Below are 21,579 nucleotides of genomic sequence, written 5' to 3'. Positions count from 1 at the left end.
TATTTAGGTCTTTTAAACTTTCTCTCATTAATGTTTCATGATATACAGGACTTACAGATCTTTCAAAAAATATTTATTTATTTATTATTTTTGTCTGCATCAGGTCTTAGTTGCATCATGCGGGCTCTTCGTTGTGGTGCGTGGGCTTCTTTCTAGTTGTGGTGCATGGGCTCCAGAGCGTGTGGGCTCTGTAGTTGTGGCACACGGGCTCTAGTTGTGGCATGTGGGCTTAGTTGCCCCACAGCATGTGGGATCTTAGTTCCCCTACCAGGGATTGAACCCATGTACCCTGCATTGGAAGATGGATTCTTTACCACTAGACCACCAGGGAAGTCCCTGCCTTGCTAATATTTTGCTTAAGAGAGATTAATCTGTAAGTTTCCCTTTTAAAAATGTCTTATCAGGTTTTGCTTTCAATGTCATGCTGACCTCATAAAATGGATTAAAGAGTGCTTCTCTCTCCTTTTTTTTTTTTCTATTTCCAGGAAGAATTTGGGTAATAGTGGCATTATATTCTTGTTAACTATTTAGATGAACTCACCAGTGAGCCAGCTGTGCCTGGAATTTTCTTTGTGGAAAAATTTAAAATTGTGAATTCAATTTCTTAGTAATTGTAGGCTATTCGGATTTTCCATTTCTTTTCGTGATTGTTTGGGAATATGTGTTTTCCAAGGAAATTGTCCACTTCATCTTAATTAAAAACTTTTTTGGCACAAGTTTCTTTATAATATCCTATTATGACCTTTTTGATGTCTATAAGATCTATAGTAATGTCCCTGTTATGGGCTGAATTGTGTCTCCCCCTCCCTCCCCAAGTTCATATTTTGAAGTCCTAATCCCTAATATCTCAGAATGTGACTGTCTCTAGAGATAGGGCCTTTAAAAGAGGTAATTAAGGTAAAATGAGGTCATATGGGTGGTCCTTAATCCAATATGACTGGTTTCCTTATAAGAAGAAAAGATTAGAACAGAGACACCCACAGAAGGAAGACCATGTGAAGACACAGGGAGAATATGGCCATCTACATGCCAAAGGGAGAGGCCTGGAATAGATCTTGCCCTGGAACCAATCCTGCTGACACCTTGATCTTGGACTTCTAGCCTCCATGACTGAGAAAATAAATTTCCGTTGTTTAAGCCACCTTGTCAGTGGTACTACATTGTGACAGCCCCAGCAGACTAATACAGTCCCATTTTTCGTTCCTGATATGAATTATTTAGTCTTTCTTTTTTCTTAATCAGTCTTGCCAGGGGTTTATCAATTAGTCTCTTCAAAGAACCCACTTTGTTGATCCTCTCTATGCTTACTTTCTTTTTTTGTTTTAATATTTATTTATTTGGCTGCACCGGGTCTTAGCTGTGGGAGGCAGGCTCCTTAGTTGTGACTCGTGGGCTCCTTAGTTGCAACAGGCAGGTTGCAGCTCAATGGCTCCTTAGTTGCAGCACGACGGCTCCTGAGTTGTGGCATGTAAACTCTTAGTTGCGCCATGCATGTGGGATCTAGTTCCTTGAGCAGGGATTGAATCCGGGCCCCCTGCATTGGGAGCGCAGAGTCTTATCCACTGCACCACCAGGGAAGTCCCTATGCTTACTTTCTAATTCATTAATTTTTGCTTTTATCTGTATTATTTCCTCCCTTCAACTTTCTTTGGGTTTAATTTGTTATTTGTTTACTAACTTCTTGAGATTAATAATTAGGTTGTTGATGTTTTGGCTGTTCCTCTCCTAATATAAGCATTTCTCTAAGCATGACTTCAGATGCATCCCACGAATTTTGACACATAGTATTTTCATTATCATTGAGTTAAACATTTTGTCAAGACAACTAAGTAAAAAAATATGGCTGAGAGTTAGTGACAGGGACCTGGGGCTTAGCCATGTTCAGAGATTTGGATTTTGGTATTTGGAGATGGGTTTTGAACGAGGGAACAGATATACTTTCAGGTAGCATTCTGCTGCTAACCAGTGGAAGTGGAGCAGGGCAAGCTGAGAGGGTCCCTTGATGCACTAATCGCCAGTTAAACACTATCTCTACCCTATCTTCTCCCCTTTTGATATCTCCCCATTCTTTAGACATTTATATCCAACTGCCCACTTGAATTCTCCACTTAGATATCTAATAGGCACCTCAAACTTATCAAGTCCAAAACCAAAATCCTTGGTTTTTTCTCCAGCTCTGCTCCTTGCTTGGTGAATCACCACGGAAAACTTAGATCACACTTAGGAACCCACAGAGATTTGGGAGGTAAGTATTAGTTGCCTCTACAGGGGTGTCCGTCAGTGCAAGATGATCTGTCCTTGCAGCACAGATGGGCTAACACTTCCTAAATATCTAATGAAAGTATCTATGGCCATTTCTCACATCATGAAACCCAAACTTTCTGCCTAATTTTCTGGGTCCTCCATCACCTTCCCTCTGTCCAATCAGATTCACTGCCCTCTTCAACTGGTGTAATCTGATCCCATAACCCCGGACCCACACTTGTCTGTGAATATATGTTGCTCTTTTCCTGGTTCACTGCCTTTCCCAGTGATGTATTCAAATCCTACCAATTCTTGAAGTTTTGCCTTACTTCTCTAACCTTCATCTGTCTCCTCTGAACTTGCTTGTCTAGGTCACATTATCTAGCTCCTAATTGTACAGTGGCTTACACTGTTCAATATTGTGTCACTTATGTTTGTCTTTTGTCCCTAAATAAGTCTGTTGGCCCCCCCATGATACTTAGCACATTTTCGCTTCTCAACACTCCCCACTTGTGAACTGATAGGGATTGATTTAGAACATCAGAAAGTACTTATTCTAGGTTTGGAAATCCTCAACTCCTCTGCATAGCAGGCCTCACCCTTGCATTTGATTTCAGCCTGCACGTTGGCTGGCCAAGGCTGTGAGACCCCTTGGGTCCCCGTTCCCATCTTTGGGCCTTGATGTTTTCTTTGCCACTGGGTGGCCTGAAATAAGCCCCAGGGAATAGAGACAGGGCTTTTTTCTTCTTCTTTCTTCTGTTCTCCTGGACAACGGTTTTCACCCTTTGGTGTGACTCGGGTCCAATTGACGTGCTTTTTAAAAATGCTTGTTACTGTTCCCCCAGAGATTCTGATTCAGCACATCTGGGTTGGCAAGTTTAACAAGCATCCTGGTGCTTCTAGGCAGATGGAACTGTGACCATACGTTGAGAAGCCAAGTTCCTGTGAGTTTTGGATGGTTAGGGTTAGGGTTCCGGTTAGGGTTAGTGTTAGGGTTAGGATTAGGGTTAGGGTTAGGGTTTGTCCCTTCTGTCCTTCTAGTTTTAAGTGATATTGCTCCTCCATATTTCCTTTTAGACTTCCCCCAAAAGGCAAAAAAATGTGGCTCTGACTCTAGCACCTGGCATTTAGCAGGATGATTTCCTGAGAGAAAGCCTTCTGGTTTAGATCATGGTTCAAACTATCACTTAGCTGTCAAAAACAGCTCAAGAGAAAGGAATGCTTAAATGTTGCTCTTAATTTTCTATCCAGAAACTTAGAGGAAAAAGAGGTACATGTTCACGGAGTTTGTATATGCAAAGAAAGGGTCTGTAATGATCTACACTGAACTACAATACTGTCTACAATACACCCTTGGGCAGTGGTATTGGGGTGGACCAGGCAACATTAACCTTTTAATTCAGCCACTTCAGTACTCTTTGGGGGGTTGTTTTACAATGAGCATGTGCTCCTTTTGTAATAAAAAGAAGTTTCCAGAGCAAAAACCCAGCACAGTCCTTTAAAACAAAACATCCAGCGCATGTACTCAGTGTTCCTTCTGTGTGATGAAGAGGAGTGAAGCACAGTGTCTTCTCCCTTGGATTACTGTGTTCACGCATCACTGGGACGTTTTAACATCGAGCTGTGATTTAGAACCTAGTCCCAAGACGTTTTGTGACTAAAGAAAGATCTTTGAATTAATTACGAGCTTGGAAGGGTCCTATTAAATAGTTCTTGTGGTCCAGGAAGGAACTCCCTCAATAATTTATAGGTCAGTAGAACTGAAAGATTTCTGGATAACTTTGGGCTCTTCATTTTTTTTTTTTTTCCACAATTTAAAGTATTGTCTCCCGACTTCTCATTTTCCCAACAACATCAGTCAGGTGCTTTTGAACCTCAGCGGAACAGAAGTTACAACTCTCCGAGCATTGCTCGCTGTAGCATTGTATCCGCAATCAGGGTTTGGATGCAAAGGGCTTTGTCTTCATTTAAACTTGACCAACTGGGGTGCACTGGGACCCTCCCACCTCCACAAATCTCCACTCCGCCCTCCCACCATGATGTTCCCCCTGTTTGTGAGTCGCTTGGTATCAATTAAACTGCTTTGCTTTCCCCTTCAGTGAATCCGCCTCTTACAGCGCATTCATCCCGCCCATATTTACAGCTACACTTGGGCCCAACATTTCAGCTGCCAACAGACAGACACCTCATTATTTACCCAACTTGAATTGGAACTCTTTTTCTGTTTCTTGGAAACCTCCCTCAAGAGCCCCATAATCCTTTCTCTGGTGGAAAACGGTGCTCCTGCTGAGCGAAATTCCGCTTATGGCCTCAACACAACCACGTTGTTCTTGTTCTTAAAGAGATTTTTTTTACTCCATTAAACTTGTTTCTTCACGAGGCTCAGTGGATCAGCCTTACCCATTCAGGAGGTACCTGATAGGCAGCAGTTGTCTCGTTCAAGTACAATTAGATTCTTTACTCGAGGGCCGACATTGTGGAAGCAGCCAACTCAATAACCTTGAGGTCTGCCTCTGGGAAGCTAGAGGACGGTGATGACCCCTGGGACAGCTCGAGCTCCAAACTAGCCAAGACTGTATCTGCTGCCGGTCTTGATCTCGAGTGGCCCTGAAGCAGCATTTCGGTTCCCTGGCCAGAGGTTGAAGTCAGGCCGCAGCAGTGAGAGCACTGAATCCTAGCCACTAGACCACCAGGGACAGTGGCCAGTGATAAAACCCCTGGCCTGTCAGCTTTGTAGAAATGAATTCCCACAAAGGGATGGAAAGTAATGAAACACGTAAAGTATTTATTAGGAGGAAAAAGGGTACGTGTGGATAGACGCATGGGTGGGCTTAGAGAGAGAGTTGAACCCTCGTCGTAGTTTGAATCACTTATATGGGGCATTTCTTCCTTTGACAGATCATCTTGCTTTGCCTGGTTCTGAGTCTGTATTTGGTTTATCTCAGGGTCCTCCCCTGCGTGTGCACGCGTCTCTTAGCCAAGATGGACTCTAGCAAAGAGGCCTATGGGTAGGTTGACATCACCTGCTGTGGTCTGGTTCCCCCTCCCTTTTGACCTCCAAGGAGCCTCTCTGCGCATGTGTAGTCGGGAAGGGCTCCTTGACTTCGAGAATGAGGAGTATGTGGTCTCCTTCTCTCTTATCTGGGCAGGGCTCAGCTTCTCCTCTCTCCTGCCATTGTCTTTATCTTGGTGAATCTGTCCACAAGGGACGAACTCCAGCTGCTCAGCCTGGGGCCCATCTCTCTCCTGCTTCAGTCTCACCAGTGAAACTGGGCCATGTCCTGTTGCTTCCTCTAAGAAGCATCACTGGAGAAGTTCATAAAGCAACTTGCTGACTCCTTTCCACACAGAAAATTCCAGAGACTGGTGAGAGAGGCTTCTGAAGGTCGTAAGGACTTTTGCAAACCACTCTGCGGAACTGGGGTGGAGTCATCTTTCAGGGCAGGAGAGCAGAGAGGATTCTTTGTTTTGGAAACAACTGGAATTGGCATCTCCAGGGAATCCTAGAGATGTAATCAGTCTTCAGACACTCTGCTTATTTGTTATAAGAATTCTCTCTTGGAAAACAGCATTCAAGGTGTTTGTTGAAAAACTGAGAATGTAAAGTTTTCAGTCATATGTTTCAAGAGGTCTTGTATATCATATTTAAGATTTTAAATTGCTTTTAAAAGTTACTTCCAGATGTATTATTTATTTATTTATTTATTTATGGCTGTGTTGGGTCTTCGTTTCTGTGCGAGGGCTTTCTCTAGTTTCGGCAAGCGGGGGCCCCTCTTCATCGCGGTGCGCGGGCCTCTCACTATCGCGGCCTCTCTTGTTGCGGAGCACAGGCTCCAGACGCGCAGGCCCAGCAATTGTGGCTCACGGGCCTAGTCGCTCCGAGGCATGTGGGATCTTCCCAGACCAGGGCTCGAACCCGTGTCCCTTGCATTGGCAGGCAGATTCTCAACCACTGCGCCACCAGGGAAGCCCCCAGATCTATTTTTAATTGTATTTCAATCACAGCCAATGGCTTTGGGGATTGCAGACAACTCCACTTGTGTATCACAAAGTCCCAAATGGGAAGTTTCTACAAGATGATGTTGTACAGCCTCAGCACGTCAAAAACGAGGAACCCAGGCCTGGAGAGAAGAAGTAACTTGCCCAAGATCACTAGGTTTTTAGATAGCAAGCCCAGCAAAAGGTCTCCTAATTATCTTCTCCCTCTAGAGCTCCTTGTTTGTTCCTTGACACCAGGGATTCTCAAATTCTCAGCCCAAACAGACCCAATGCCCCTTCATTCTCCTGATGACATTCATAGGTAAAGTAACTAATTTCAATCAGTCAGCATAATGGCCTAATTATAGTATAGAGAAGGAATAAAACCGATTTTTTTTTTCCCCCACACCGTGTGTCTTATAAGACCTTAGTTCCCCGACCAGAGATTGAACCCTGGGCCATGGCACTTTAAGTACCGAGTCCTAACCACTGGACTGCCAGGGAATTCCCTACAAGGTCATTTCTTCAACCAGAAGGGTCTGTTGTCACAAAATCTCCTAGACATTTCCCTACCCCATTCCCTGTGAATATCTGGGTGTCAATGGGACAGGGTCCCGGTCTCAGAGCCCCTTCCATGAGGCTCCCAGTCCTATTATACCTGCCCTAAGCTCACCTGTCCAGGGCATAGCCAGAGCTCAGAGGGTTCTATGTGCTTTGCTGATTCTCTGCTTAAAAGTTTTCTCCCAATTAACTGTGCAAATTTATACCACTTGGTGCCTGCAATGCCTACCTCCTCTGTGTACCATTGTCCTGAAGATTTCTCACGAGGGGCCAGGGCATCCCCTGAGAGTGCCGCAGGGTACCATACCTGCTGGGTTCCTCTCCTGAAACTGGATGGGTCTCTATCTGCATAATCACAAGAACCAGACTTACCATCTCAACGGATTGACTTCTGCATTCCTAGCTCAGGATGACATCCACCCATTTTGGTGTGGCCAGGTCATACCTCCAACCTCATTTTCTCCTGCGTGGGTACCTGCAGCTCCTGGCTCTTTATAAGTTATGAAAAATATTTTGCTACAAAATCTTTCTACTGGTTTACACAAATCTCTTGCTCCATTTGCCACTGGCTATTTCCTTCTGTGAACTGTGCTTGGAGATAAAATGATAGCTTCCTGATCTCATAAATGTGACTACCTTTTAGCATGAGTCACATGATTCTGCAGACCAGTGAAATCTCACCATTGCTCATATTGAACGATTTTAAAAGAATATACACGTCTTACACTCAGGCGTCTCTTAAAGGCCTGCATGGGCTCTGTTTACTATGTCAACCCGGTTTTCATCATTGGTCTTCTTCAGCTTCAACTCCAGGCAGCACCAGGGCACAGAGAAGCAAACCAATCTCTGCGGCTGAGTTTATGACTGTTTAATCAGCATAATCCCGCCGAGGAAAAAATGCTTCTCCTGCAGAGGCGTGTTTTTATTAAGCATGGGGTTTTTTAATTGTTGGGTACTTGTTTAGACATTTAAAATAAGTATTAAAATTTAAAGAACTTTAATTTTTTTGCTTTATACAGCTTTCAACTTTTATAAGGCAGTTAATTATTGCAAACATTCTGCTTCTTTCAGGTGCTGGAGAACTCCTTGGAAACATGTGTTCCCCATCCTTTAGCCACCAAGACGTTCACACATGCAAATGTACAAATCATGGTGGCCCCATTTGTTGCTTGTGGTCATCTAAAAACAGTCTTGAGTCATTGGCCTCTACCTGCGCAGGACCAAACCTCTTGCTTTGGGTCAGACTTAGAAATAGCAATTGTAAAAGCAGAGAACTGGCTAGAGGAAAACTTTCATCCACAGAAGATCCAGGTTTCATCTTGAGCAAAGTTATTTGTCTTAGTCAAAAGTGAGTTGATTTTACGGAGTTTTGTATGTCTCCTGATAGGTCTTAATACAATTAAATACAATGAAGACAATTGTTTTCAATGTACACAGGACCTAGAGAATGTTAGAAAACATTCACCATGCCATTTCTTCTTACTGGGGACCCAGAAAGACTATATTTCCCAGCATCCCTTAGGGTAGGGTGGGGTCATGTGACTGAGTCCTGGACAATGGGAATGTGAGTGGAAGCTATTGTTTACTATCAGTTCAAAGCATTTAAGAGCAGGTGTGAGCTCCCTGCACCCTTTCTCTCTCTCATTCTCAGGGGCTATTTTTTTTTTTTTCAAAGTAAAGATTTTTATTTTTATTTTTTTTAATTAATTAATTTATTAGTTATATTTGGTTGCATTGGGTCTTCTTTGCTGCACGCAGGCTTTCTCTAGTTGTGGTGAGTGGGGGCTACTCTTTGTTGCCGTGCACAGGCTTCTCATTGCGGTGACTTCTCTTGTTGCGGAGCACGGGCTCTAGGCTGTGCGGGCTTCAGTGGTTGCAGCACATAGGCTCAGTAGTTGTGGCTCGCAGGCTCTAGAGCGCAGGCTCAGTAGTTGTGGTGCACGGGCTTAGTTGCTCCACGGCATGTGAGATCTTCCTGGACCAGGGCTCGAACCCATGTCCCCTGCATTGGCAGGCAGGTTCTTAACCACTGCACCACCAGGGAAGCCCCCTCGGGCTATTAACAAAGAACTTCTAGATGGCAGAGATGGGAGATGGGAACAGACAAGATCCCTGAGTTACTAGTGGAGGATTGGAGGAGAGCCACCTTCACTGGATTTTTTCATAGTCGTGTTTGACCCCTGAGCTTTGGGGTTATTTGTGACCTATCGACTATCAAACCTAAGATAACACACTTTTAAGAGAATACATTTTTGGAGGGGTTAAAGGGATCTTAGATGTCTGAGTCCTGCGTTATGTCACTGGAGACCTCCTTCTGGGATGTCATCAGTCTAGTCATCAATAACCAATGAGAACAGCTCTTCTTGGAACCATCTCATTAATCGGAATGGTTAGGATACATTTCTTGGAAGGTTCAGAGATCTCCTTGTGACTCAATCAGTAAGTAGGTACTGAGTCCCCACCGTTAGCCAGCTCACAGTGTTCATTTCAAATCTGAAAGGGCATTAGAAGGAAGAGAGAGTCAGAGCTCTACCACGCTTCAAGTCATGAAGACAATTAGATGAACTTGCTTTCTGCCATGTTGGTAGTTTTTGATCACTATGTGAATAATCAGCTATTTGTTACACATTGCTCCAGAGAAAGCGGGGCTCAGCTGAGCATGTCTGTTCCTTCTCCAAATGTACTCATCAGAGAACTCGCTCCTTGGCCTGCAGGGCTGTCCTAAGACACCACTCCCCACCCCCAAATACCATTCTTTGCTCTTGTTGGGGGGCCTCAGGACTGCTACAGAGTCCTAAGATCTACTCCAGTCGATTTGGCCTCCGCAGACGCTGAAATGGGTAAAAAGAGTATCTGAAACTAATGCCAAGGGCACTTTGAATCCTTGGCTGAGAAAACGCGTCTTCTTCTATCTCTCCATCTTATTTCCAGCAATGTCTTCAATATGGCTGATCCGAGGACCTGGATGAGATTAAATGGCAACATGAAGGTCCAAGCCAGCAAAATAGAGAGGCTCCACATCTGAATACCAACCGCTTTCCCATTGTCACATTTCTGGGGAGTCAGTGAAGTGCAAGGGTTAATTTCCCTTGCAAGCTAAAGTCCAAAGGACTTGAAAAATCACATTGTCTTGCCCTATGAGGTAAAAAATGTGAAGGAAATGAAGTCCAAGTGCGTCCTGCCCTTTGTCTCCTGCTGGCCCTGCTGAGCCCTGGGCTGCCTCTGCTGGAGAGATTGTAGCACGACCCCACCCCACCCCATTCAGAAAACAAACCCCACCAGCTGTTGTTATGAGGAAAGTTCCAGAACCCAGACCACGCAGGGTGGATGCCCAGGGTATGTGAGTGAAGGAGGCTGGGAGGAGACCCTTCCTGCTTCCAGCCTGGCCAGAATGCCCGTCAGTCTCAGCTCCCTGAGAGCATCATGGCCTGTGACCATCAGAGACTATGCCTGACCATACTTGGGAGGACACCTCACCTCTGAACTCCGTCACCCATTCAGAAAGTGGCATCATAGGGACTTCCCTGGTGGCGCAGCGGTTAAGAATCCACTTGCCAATGCAAGGGACACGGGTTCAATCCCTGGTCTGAGAAGATCCCACATGCTGTGGAGCAACTAAGCCCGTGCACCACAACTACTGAGACTGCTCTCTAGAGCCCGCGAGCCACAACTACTGAGCCCACGTGCTGCAACTACTGAAGCCCACACGCCACAACTACTGAGCCTGTGTGCTGCAACTACTGAAGCCTGCACGCCTAGAGCCCGTGCTCTGCAACAAGGGAAGCCACCACAGTGAGAAGCCTGCGCACCGCAACGAACAGTAGCCCCTGCTCGCCGCAACTAAAGAAAGCCCGCGCACAGCAACGAAGACCCAACGCAGCGAAAAAATAAAAACAAAAAAAATTTTTAAAGTGGCATTATAGATATTCTTGCCTCTTTGTAAAGTATAGACATTTAAAATGGTGGCATCACCTGACACAGTTTGAGAAACCACCCCCCCCGCCACGGTCACTACTGATGTTTGTAGGTCTTTGTAGGTGCCCCCTCTCCCCTCCCTGGAGCCCATCCCCTGCTCAGCTCAGCTTTCACCCTTAGAACCTCTCTTCGGTCCCGCACTCTGCCCAGTTATTCAGCCCCACAGAGCTGGTCTCCCGTGCCCTGTCCGTCTTCCTGGGCCAGGAGCCCCTTGAACTTAAGGAGGGAACCACGAGCACCTCTATGTCCCCAGATCCAGAAGTGTGCCTGACATAGACTGAGCAAACAAGCCAGGCTTGAACTCATGTAGTGCCCTTACTCTTTTGCCCTGGCACCAAGAAACCAGCTCTAAGTAAGGAAAGGGTTTTCCCTCCATCCTTGCTGCACTCTGGCCAACTTTTACGGTCCCTCTCTCTCCAGCTTCACCGTGTGGGACTTAGATGAGTCAAATCCATCCTACCTACTTTGGCAGCTGTCCCCAAACTCCCTAGGAATATTGTGATGTTCCAACACTGGATCCTTCTGGAAAGGGACCATTAGGGGGAACATTTGCTTTGGAGGTAAAGTGTTATGAGGAAAGGAAGGTAACCAAATCATGATGGGATTCAATTCACTTGCCCCCGGATTGCTGGCTTGTCTCATAGAGCGTCACACCTTCCCATCTGAGTGCTGTTCCTTGCAGGAAAACCAGTGAGAATGGTCTGTGATGAGATTTTATCTGATCAAAGTGTCAGAATTCCAACGCAGAGCCATGTAAACGCAGCCTTGGCCCTGACGTTTTCTATAAACAGACTCGTAAACGTCCCTCATCTTCCAAAGGGTCACATTGCCAGCCTGACAGACTTTCTGACTCACTCACTCCTAAGCCACATTTGCTGCCAATTTTCCAGTTTTAAAAAAGGGAAGCTTCATAAAAGGCTTCATTTCCATTTGCCCTGTGGAGGAGGATGGAATACATGGTGAGTTGGAAGCTATAAACAAAACAAGTTTATAAAAATTCCAAATAAAGCGACACTTCCGATGAAATTCGCCAGATGTAATGTGGCTCAGATGCCAGGCCTGCGTGGATAGATGCAACGGAGCCACGTGGGGACAGGCTCCCCTGGGACAGCAGGAGACATCTGGGGAGACACGTGGACACAGGAGAGGACAGCTCTGGGGCACCACGAGGTAACATATCCTCCAAACAAATGAGCATCGTAAGAGAAAATGAAGGTTCCTCAGCACAGCAGCTCTCCCATCTCCTGCCTTCCAGAAACTCAGAATAAGAAATTAGACGCAAAATAATAATTTCTATTAAATTCCATCTTGTACATCATTTAGTTAAGGAGTCCAGGACATGCCACCCCCAAATATACCACTTTGGTATCTTGATTATTTTGAGCTGAAAGCATTTAACAAACAGTAAATACAGGGAGAGGTCTTCTCTGAACCCCCCTTATCTGTCTAAAGACAGACGTCAGAAAGGAACTCAGTTGTCTTTTTTTAAAAAACAATATTTATTTATTTACTTATTTATTTGACTGCACTGGGTCTTAGTTGCAGCATACTGGATCTTCGTTGCGTGCAGGATCTTCAGTTGTGGCAGGCGTGCGGGATCTAATTCCTTAACCAGGGATTGAACCTAGGCCCCCTGCACTGGGAGCGCAGAATCTTCACAACTGGACAACCAGGAAGGCCCTACTCTACTTTTTATTTTAATTAATTAATTTATTTATTTATTAATTTATTTATTTTTGGCTGCATTGGGTCTTCGTTGCTGCGCGCGGGCTTTCTCTAGTTGCGGCGAGCGGGGGCTACTCTTCGTTGTGGTGTGCAGGCTTCTCATTGCGGTGGCTTCTCTTGTTGCGGAGCACGGGCTCTAGGTGCGTGGGCTTCAGTAGTTGTGGCACACGGGCTTAGTTGCTCCGCGGCATATGGGATCTTCCCAGACCAGAGCTCAAACCCGTGTCCCCTGCACTGGCAGGTGGATTCTTAACCACTGAGCCACCAGGGAAGTCCCAGGAACTCAACTGTCTTAAACCCCCTTTCCCTCCCCGGGAGTTTCATGAACAAGGAAGATGGACTCTTATCACAGGAGAGGAAGCTAGAAATTGACACCACACCCAGACAAAGTTTGTCAACAACTATCCTTCCTCCCATCTGTTCTTCTAAGAGCCCCTTCATCTTTCCTGAAAAGCAGTCATTCTCCCCTGAGAGGCCTACCTCCCCCCCCACCTTTCCCCTATTAAGATGGTATGTAAGCTCTCAAATCTCACCTCAGTTTAGGTATGATATTAATTTACTATACTGAATTAATATAAAATTAATTGTTAATTAAAATTAGTATATGTGTATACCTAATCATATTAGGTAATATTAAAAATCAATAAATGTATATACCTTTTCTCCTGCTGTCATTTTATTTCATAGACTCAGCTATCAAACCCAGGAGGGTAAGGGGGACAGTCTTTTCCCTTGCACTATCTGAGAAGGGATAAAGGTACAATTTATCCTAGAATTTAATAAATCAAGGTCACAGGATGTAATCACTAGGGTAACCAACAAAAGAACAGTAAAAGAATGTATAACCAACCCCATTGGGGAAGGAGATGAAATAATAAAAAATATCTAATCCAAAAGAAGGAAACAAAAGGGGGAAAAATTAAGCCCAACTATATTAGTAACCAAGTCAAATGCAAAGACACTAGATATACCAATTAAGAGAATATCATTAATTAAAAGATTATCAAACTGGATGAAAAAACTCAACTATATGCTGCTGACAAGAGACACACCTTACATATAATGTTATAGAAAAGTTGAGAGTAAAATGGATGGAAAAACATATACCATGAAAAAAACGAACCAAAGAAAGCTGATATTCCAATCTTAATAATAGGCAGGGTAGACTTCATGTCAAGGAGAATTGTTACAGATACAGAGGAACATCTCGTAATGAGAAAAAGGTCATTCTGTCAGGAAGATAAAAGAACGCTATATCTAAAATGCGTAATACCACAGTCTCAAAATAGGGCAAAAATGGACAGAATTACAAGGAGAAATAAACAAATCCACTTTTACAGTGGGAGATTTTTTTTTTCACACACACACACTGTATTTTATTTTTACAAGAGATAAACAGACTGACACCAAGCATTGTAAATGAATGACCACAGCAAAAGCAATGATTGCAATTACCAAACATGAAACACACTTACAGTGGGAGATTTTAACATGCCTGTCTCAATAACTAATAGACAAGAAGATAAAACAATCATTAAGGATATAGAAGATTTTATTAACATAATTAACAAATTTGATTTAATTGGTATTTTTAGGACTGTCTCCCACTGCAGAATCCACATCTCTTTTAAGTGCACATGGAGCACTGACAAAAATGGACCAAATGCTGGACCTTAAGCCAAGTCAACCCATTTCAGAGAATTCAATTGTACAGAGGATGTTCTCTGCAAATAGTGGAATTAAGCTAGAAATTAATAGCAAAAGATAAATAGAAAATTCCTCCCCAAAGTTGGAAATTAAATAATATGCTTCTAAATAGAGCCAAAGAAGAAAACTTTTTAGAAGCAAAACAGAAAATATTTTGAACTGAATGAAAATGGCAATTGCATCTATCCAAACTTAATGAGATGCCAAAGAGGTCCTCCATTCATATGAAACATAAAGAAGACAGGCTGGAAATCAATGAGCTGAATATTCAACTATAAAAATTAGAAAAAGAATGGAAAATTGAGCCCAAAGAAAGTAAATAGGAGGAAACTTCTTTAATATTATAAATGATATGTAAAAAAACTTATAGCAAATATTGTAGGTCCTAGCCAGTTCAGTAAATCGAAAAAAAAAAGATATGAAGATTCAAAAGCAGGAAATAGAATATCATATTCACAGACCTCATGATTGGTTGGGTAGAAAAGAATTTTAAATATACTGATAATTGTTTCCAAGAACATCAAAAGCACAGGAATAAATCTAACAAAAGGTGTTTGTGATCTCTACACAGAAAACTACAAAACACTACTGAGATTAATTTAAAAAGATCTAACTAAATGTTCACGGATTAAGTAAGCAATAAAGATGTCAATTCTGCCAAACTGACCTGCAGATTCAATGTAATCCCAACACAGATCTCAGCAGGACTTGTGTGTGTGTGTGTGTGTGTATTGAAAAACAGATTCAAAAATGTATATAGAAATGCAAAGATCCAAGAATATCCAAGATAATCCAGGAAAATAAAAGTTGGAGAACTTATTCTTTCAACATCAAGAGATTTGGGTTGTTTCCAGTCTTCTGCTGTTACACACAGTGCTGAACTAAATTGCCTTTGCACATAACTTTTGGGCATTTTTGCAGTGTATCTTTGGGATAGATTCTTTTGATGTGCTTTAGCACCTCATATGGCTAAAAACCACTTGCATTTTTATTTATCAAATTGTGCGTTCATATCTCTGGTTTATTATTCTATGGAGGTATTGCCCATTTTTTCTTTTTGTAGAAATTCTTTATATACTAGTTATTAAGCTGAACCATATGAAATTGCTATTTTGTTAGGTCAAAAATTGTCTAATACCAGCAATTTCAGATGGTTTAACCTAATATATTAATCCTCTTTTATGCAGTAAAAATTGTAAATGTTTTCCCCACTTTGTTGTTTGTATTTTTACTTACTTTATGGTACGTTGGGCTATGCAAATTTTATATTTTTATGTAAACACATTAGTCAGTCCTTTTCCTTACTGCTTCTGGGATTTCTGTCATAGTTAGGAAAGTTTCTTGGTTATAACTCCAAGCTTATGAAAGAATTTCCCCATGTTTTCTTCATTTTGCATCTAAATCTGTGATCCCTTTGGAATATATTCTGGCGTATAGTATAAGAATAGGCTCAATTTAATATTTTTTCATATGCCTTCTGGATATCTCAATATCACGTATTTAAATTTTTCTACTGATTTGTGATGTCACCTTAATCTATATAAAATTTCTATACTCAGTTGGGTTTATTTCTGGATTTTCTATTGGTTTGTCTGTCTATATATGCAGTGATACCACAATGTTTTAATTACAGAAGATTTAGAATGTGTTTTCATATCCGCTTGTGCTAGCCAACACTTCATCATTGTACTTCTTTTGGGGGACGGGGGGCAGATTTTCCTGGCTATTTTGCTTGTTTATTCTTCCAAATGACCTTTATAATTAACATGTCCAGTCCTAGGAAAAAACATGATAATATTCTCATTGGGAGTGTGCTATAAACTAATTTAGGGAAGACTGGGTTTTCTATTTCTTCTACAATCAGTTTTGACAAGTTGTATTTTTTTCTAGGAATTTGCAAGCTTTCCACAGGGTTGTCAATTTTCTTTGAATTTTCAAAAGATAAACTTTTGTCCTTTCTTGTATATCTGTCTTCTATTTTGTGTTGGGTGTTTAACTCATTCATTTTCATCTCTTTATTTTTACTGATACAGGTTTTAAATGTTACAATTTTAGCTCTCTATCATAGACATTTTGATGTGTTTTCACCATTGTTATTTCAAGGCATTCTGCAATTTCATTTTACATTTCTTCATTGACTTGAGATATCAGAAGTTTTAAAATTTTAGGTGAAAGGTCTTTTCATTTTTTATTTGGCATTAATTTCTAGTTGTATGGTAATGTCATTTCACAAATGAAGCTCAGAGAAGTTAAGTGATTTGCCCAAGGACACACATTTAGCAAGAGGTGGGGCTTGATGGGGAACTCAAAGTCCATTTCCCTTCCACTGTCCTACCCTACCCCTAAGGTTCATAGGTAGACACACCATTTAATCATCACCAACACAATTCCAGCAGGTGTCATTATGAGACAGTAAAGCTTCATTGATAAAACTGTCATGAAATATTAAAATTTAATTTCTGTGGGTAGGAAATTTAAATGTTGTTAGAAGTAATCATTAAATGGGGGATTTTTCTTGAAATAAACTCAAGTCGTTCTTAAGCTGGGTTCTGAGAAAGGCTTGTGTGAAGGTAGTTTACCTGGGAGTGTAAGCCCAGGAAGCAGAAGTGAGGGTCAGAGAGGCAGACACAAAAGGGAGGAAAGCCAGTTCAAGGATGCGTTATTGAGTTGTCCAGGTGGTTCCATTTGGTGGGACCCTCTCAGGAGCCTTATGAAACCACTCTCAGGACTGTCCTCCCGAGGGAAGATGGGGAAATAATATATCCACCAGCTCCTCTCCACCATTGGTTAAGGGTAGACCCCAGGCTCTATCTCCCCACACCTCTGGGCTGGGCATGAGTCAATGGTGACTGGTCCCCCTGCAACACCTGTTACCAGAGGGGCCCCACCTGGGCTTGAGACAAGTGTGGTCCTCCCCCTGACCCCTACCCCCTGCCCTGGGCAAAGCGGATAGAAGTCTGCTCAGAACTAACTAGAGTAAGTGGGGAGGAAGAGAGGATTTGAAGTGGGGGCCAGAAGTGTCTGATGCAAGTAGGTACTTTAAAAAATGTATTTTGGTGCAAATCTTCAAAATAGTGGATCTAGTGAAAATTATGGATCCCTATTTTGATAGGAATGGCCCATTATCATAATGGATGAAGATCTGAGAATTTCATTATGACCAGGGAATAAGGCATATTTAACTCAGTTTTCTTTGTTCTTGTGGGTATTCGCTTCTGTGTGTCTATCAGGGGTGAGACATTCAGACTACCAGCAAAGACCTGATTATAAATGAAGGAAGGATAAAATGAAAGGATGAAAATTTATCTAGACAGAGAACTTCTCTTGAAACATGGGATCTATGTTTTTATTAGCATGCTATTTTCCTCCTAAATGAGTTTATCCTTTTAACAATAATTAGAGACCCACCTAAACAGAGGACTCAGTGACATTTATATACATTTAAAATAGAACCTCTTAGTGGCATGTACATATATACACTACCAAATGTAAAACTGATAGCTAGTGGGAAGCAGCTGCATAGCACAGGGAGATCAGCTCGGTGCTTTGTGACCACCTAGAAGGGTGGGATAGGGAGGGTGGGAGGGAGGGAGACGCAAGAGGGAAGAGATATGGGGATATATGTATATGTATAGCTGATTCACTTTGTTATAAAGCAGAAACTAACACACCATTGGAAAGCAGTTATACTCCAATAAGATGGTAAAAAAAAAAAAAAAAAAGAAACACACATTTCACATTTCTAATGAGCTCATGTTCCAAATCTGCCAGAAACCAATGTTCAATTTCCTCCTTGCTGCTTCCTGGAATCCAGGGGTGGTGAGCAATTCTCAACTGGCCACCTTGGCTTACTTCACTTACCCTTTAATTTGTTTTGCATAGTATTATCTCTTGAATATGTAAACATATGCAATTAACTTTTAAAAGTGTTTTTCAGCTAATAAAATTTTCATTTTTTATGTAAAAATAAAATAAAATAGAACCTCTTACCCTACAAGTTTATCCTAAACGCCTGGTTATTCTTACTTTCAGATCCTAGGTTAATGTTTAAAAACCTACACATATCTCAATAGTATTTATGACTCATTTGTACCATTAATGCAGGCAGTGAAATAAATAATGTCCAGCAAACAGCTTACGCCACATTATATTAACACACATTTTCTGTTCTCCACTCAGAGACTTGGTGCAATCTGCCTAATTCTCCCCAGGAAATAAGTGGCTGGGAGTCATTTCATCCACAATAAAATGGCAACAGTTATTTTCTTCCCCTGACACAAATATCCCACGGTGTGGTGGCCCTGTGTTGAAATGTGAAGTTACTCTATAAATGCAAGGTGCTCTTAGTATCAGCAAATGGCAAATCAGCAAAGACACTGCCTGTGTAAGTCTCTTGGGGATGCCCATCAGCATCTGTTGCCCCTGGGACCAGCAGAGGATCATTCGCCCATGAGGTTTAACCTTGAACAATTTATGTTCTACCATGTTATCAAAAGATAACATTTTTTGCAGCTCTGAGCCTTTCAGGGAAAAGGCTATGAAATACATGCTTAAATTCATGAACATATGTGGACTCCAGAATCCATTTAAAAGCAGGAGAAAGGTTTTCTTCTCCCTTACTAGTCACCTTGTGGAAAATTGCAGAAGACCTAACTGGGGGCGTCACTTAGAGGAAAAATGTCGTCATCGTGGTTGTTGTTGTTATTATCGTAATGATCACTTCTCAGGAACCTGGTTCCTCATGGAAACCCAACGAGTAAACAAGATGTCCATAAAGCCTTCTGGCTGTACTTGACATGTAGCTGATAAACGTGGCTAAATCTGGGAGGAGAAAAGCCTATGGAAGTCCCTCGCCCACCCCCGTCCTACACCAGTGACCTTAAAAGCTTCATCCAGAAATGGCCAACACAGAGCACGACCAACCTCAAAACAGCCCTGGGGGCGGCTGTCCCAGGACTGAAAGGATAACAGAGCCTCGTTAAGTCTCTGGGTGCCACTTAGCCCTTGACTCATATGTGTCGTAGTTCATATGAATAAGACTTTCCTGGATTAACTCAGATATAACTAAATTGCCCAGTGAGGAGGAGCGCTTTTCATTTGCAGAAAAATATTACGGACCATAAAACTCTTTACCCATGACGCTCACCAATTACTGATGACCCAGGACAGCGACACATCTCTCCTGTGTTGCCCCACACAGCAGGGCAGCCAGCATTCCCCATCTCCCCCAGGCAGGGGGTCATCGCTCATGTCCCAACATCTTTCTCAACGTAACAAAGAACTTCTTCCTGTCACGCATTAATGAATGATGCCTGTTATTCAGGGAAATGCATACATTTGTTTAAAAGGTCTAAGTACATAGAGAACAGACTTGTGGTTGCCAAGGGGGAGGAGGGTGTGGGAGGAAGGATTGGGAGTGTGGGATTAGCAGATGCAAACTATTATATATAAGATGGGTAAACAACAAGGTTCTACTGTATGGCACAGGGAACTATATTCAATATCCTGTGATAAACCATAATGGAAAAGAAGATGAAAAAGAATACATATATGTATAACAGAGTCACTTTGCTGTACAGCAGAAATTAACATAACATTGTAACTCAACTATACTTCAATAAGAAAATAAATAAAAGTAATAAGAAAGAAATAAGTAATAAAAAAATAGAAGTTTGACTTTGTGGAAGTAATGCTTCTCACCAGTACTCTTCCCCAGACCTATGTTAGAAAAAACAAACAAAATAAACCTTTTTTTTTCAAATATAAGACAGTGTAATATATTGTAAGTGTACAGCTTGATGAATTTTTCGCAAAATCAACACACCCTCATAACCAGGATCCAGATCAAGAAACAGAACAACATTACCAACACTTCAGAGCCCCCTTTAGGACCTTTATGATACTGTCCCATGGGTGACACTATTCTGACTTCTAACAGTATAAATTAGTTATGTCTGCTTGTGTGCCTTATAGGAATGACATGTTTATTGGTCATTTGAATATATTCTTTTGTGAAATGCCTGCTTAAGACTTTTAAGGCTGGCTCTCTCTTGATCAGAGGCTTGCACACATTTTCCCTCTGTTAGAAAATACCTTCCTCTCTCCTCTGCCTGACAAACTCCGGTTTAACATAGAAAGTAAAGCTTAGGGACTTCCCTCATGGCACAGTGGTTAAGAATCCGCCTGCCAATGCAGGGGACAAGGGTTCGAGCCCTGGTCCGGGAAGATCCCACATGCTGCGGAGCAACTAGGCCCGTGCACCACAACTACTGAGCCTGTGCTCTAGAGCCCAAGAGCCACAAATACTGAGCCCATGTGCCACAACTACTGAGCCCGTGCGCCTAGAGCCCGTGTTCCGCAACAAGAGAAGCCACCGCAATGAGAAGCCCCCGCACCGCAACGAGGAATGGCCCCCGCTCACCGCAACTAGAGAAAGCCTGCGCACAGCAACGAAGACCCAACACAGCCAAAAATAAATAAATAAATTTATTAAAAAAAAGAAAATAAAGGTTAAAAAAAATTTTTTTTTTCTGTACCTTGCTCTGGGAGACACACTGAAGTGGTTGTGTCATCATTCAAGAAAGTCATCCCCGTTTCGTTCTCATATGAACTTTGACTGGAGGAACCCAACTACCTGCTTTCTCAGAAACTGTGCCTAGTTGCTTTGCACCCTTGGTGAGACCTCCCAGTCACCAAGACCAGGGTTATGGTGGGTCGTCAACCCCACCCACACTCTGAGTCCTGCCGATGATCTCGCTGTGCTCGCCTTGTCAGTCCTCCCACAAGGACCATTTCTGTCTCCCCTCTGTCAAACACCAAGCCGCTCTCCTTCCCTCTAGATTTTTAGCAGGAGACTTGGGTTCCTATTTTATGCAGAAAATGGTAGCCAGCAGATGCCCTGGGCTGCCAGCCACCAAGCCACAAACCTCCTTGTATCCCTCCACTCTTTCCTCCGTCCCTTATCCTCTCCAAGGCCAAGTTCTCCACCTGTGCACTGATCTTCAGCCCTTTCCTCTCCAAGATCTCCCTCTATTGCCATCTCTACTTGTGTCTTCAACGTCTCCTGGCCCTGGGACCCAGCACTCTTCCAGCTACTTTCCCATCTCCTTCCGTCACAGCTCAACCGCGTGGCACGCGTGGCTGGGGCAGTGACAGCTACTGGCTCCCTGTCATCCAGTCCCCCTTTTTCTTTTGGAAATAATCCCCCTTGGCTTTGGCTGACCACACGCTGGTGTCTACGTGGCCAGCCTCTCTCGCCAGCAGGGGTGACCGTGCCACTGAGCTCCAGCCTGGGGGTCTGCACGTGGTGGGATGGGCAGCTCTGATGTGTGTCAGAGGAATGTCTTGCTCTTGCCTCCTCATTCCCCTCCCTGAGGACTGGACCGTGGA

The sequence above is a fragment of the Balaenoptera musculus genome, chromosome 1, assembly GCF_009873245.2.
Source record: "Balaenoptera musculus isolate JJ_BM4_2016_0621 chromosome 1, mBalMus1.pri.v3, whole genome shotgun sequence".
In the NCBI taxonomy this organism is placed as follows: Eukaryota; Metazoa; Chordata; class Mammalia; order Artiodactyla; family Balaenopteridae; genus Balaenoptera; species Balaenoptera musculus.
This window is presented reverse-complemented; position numbering follows the sequence as displayed.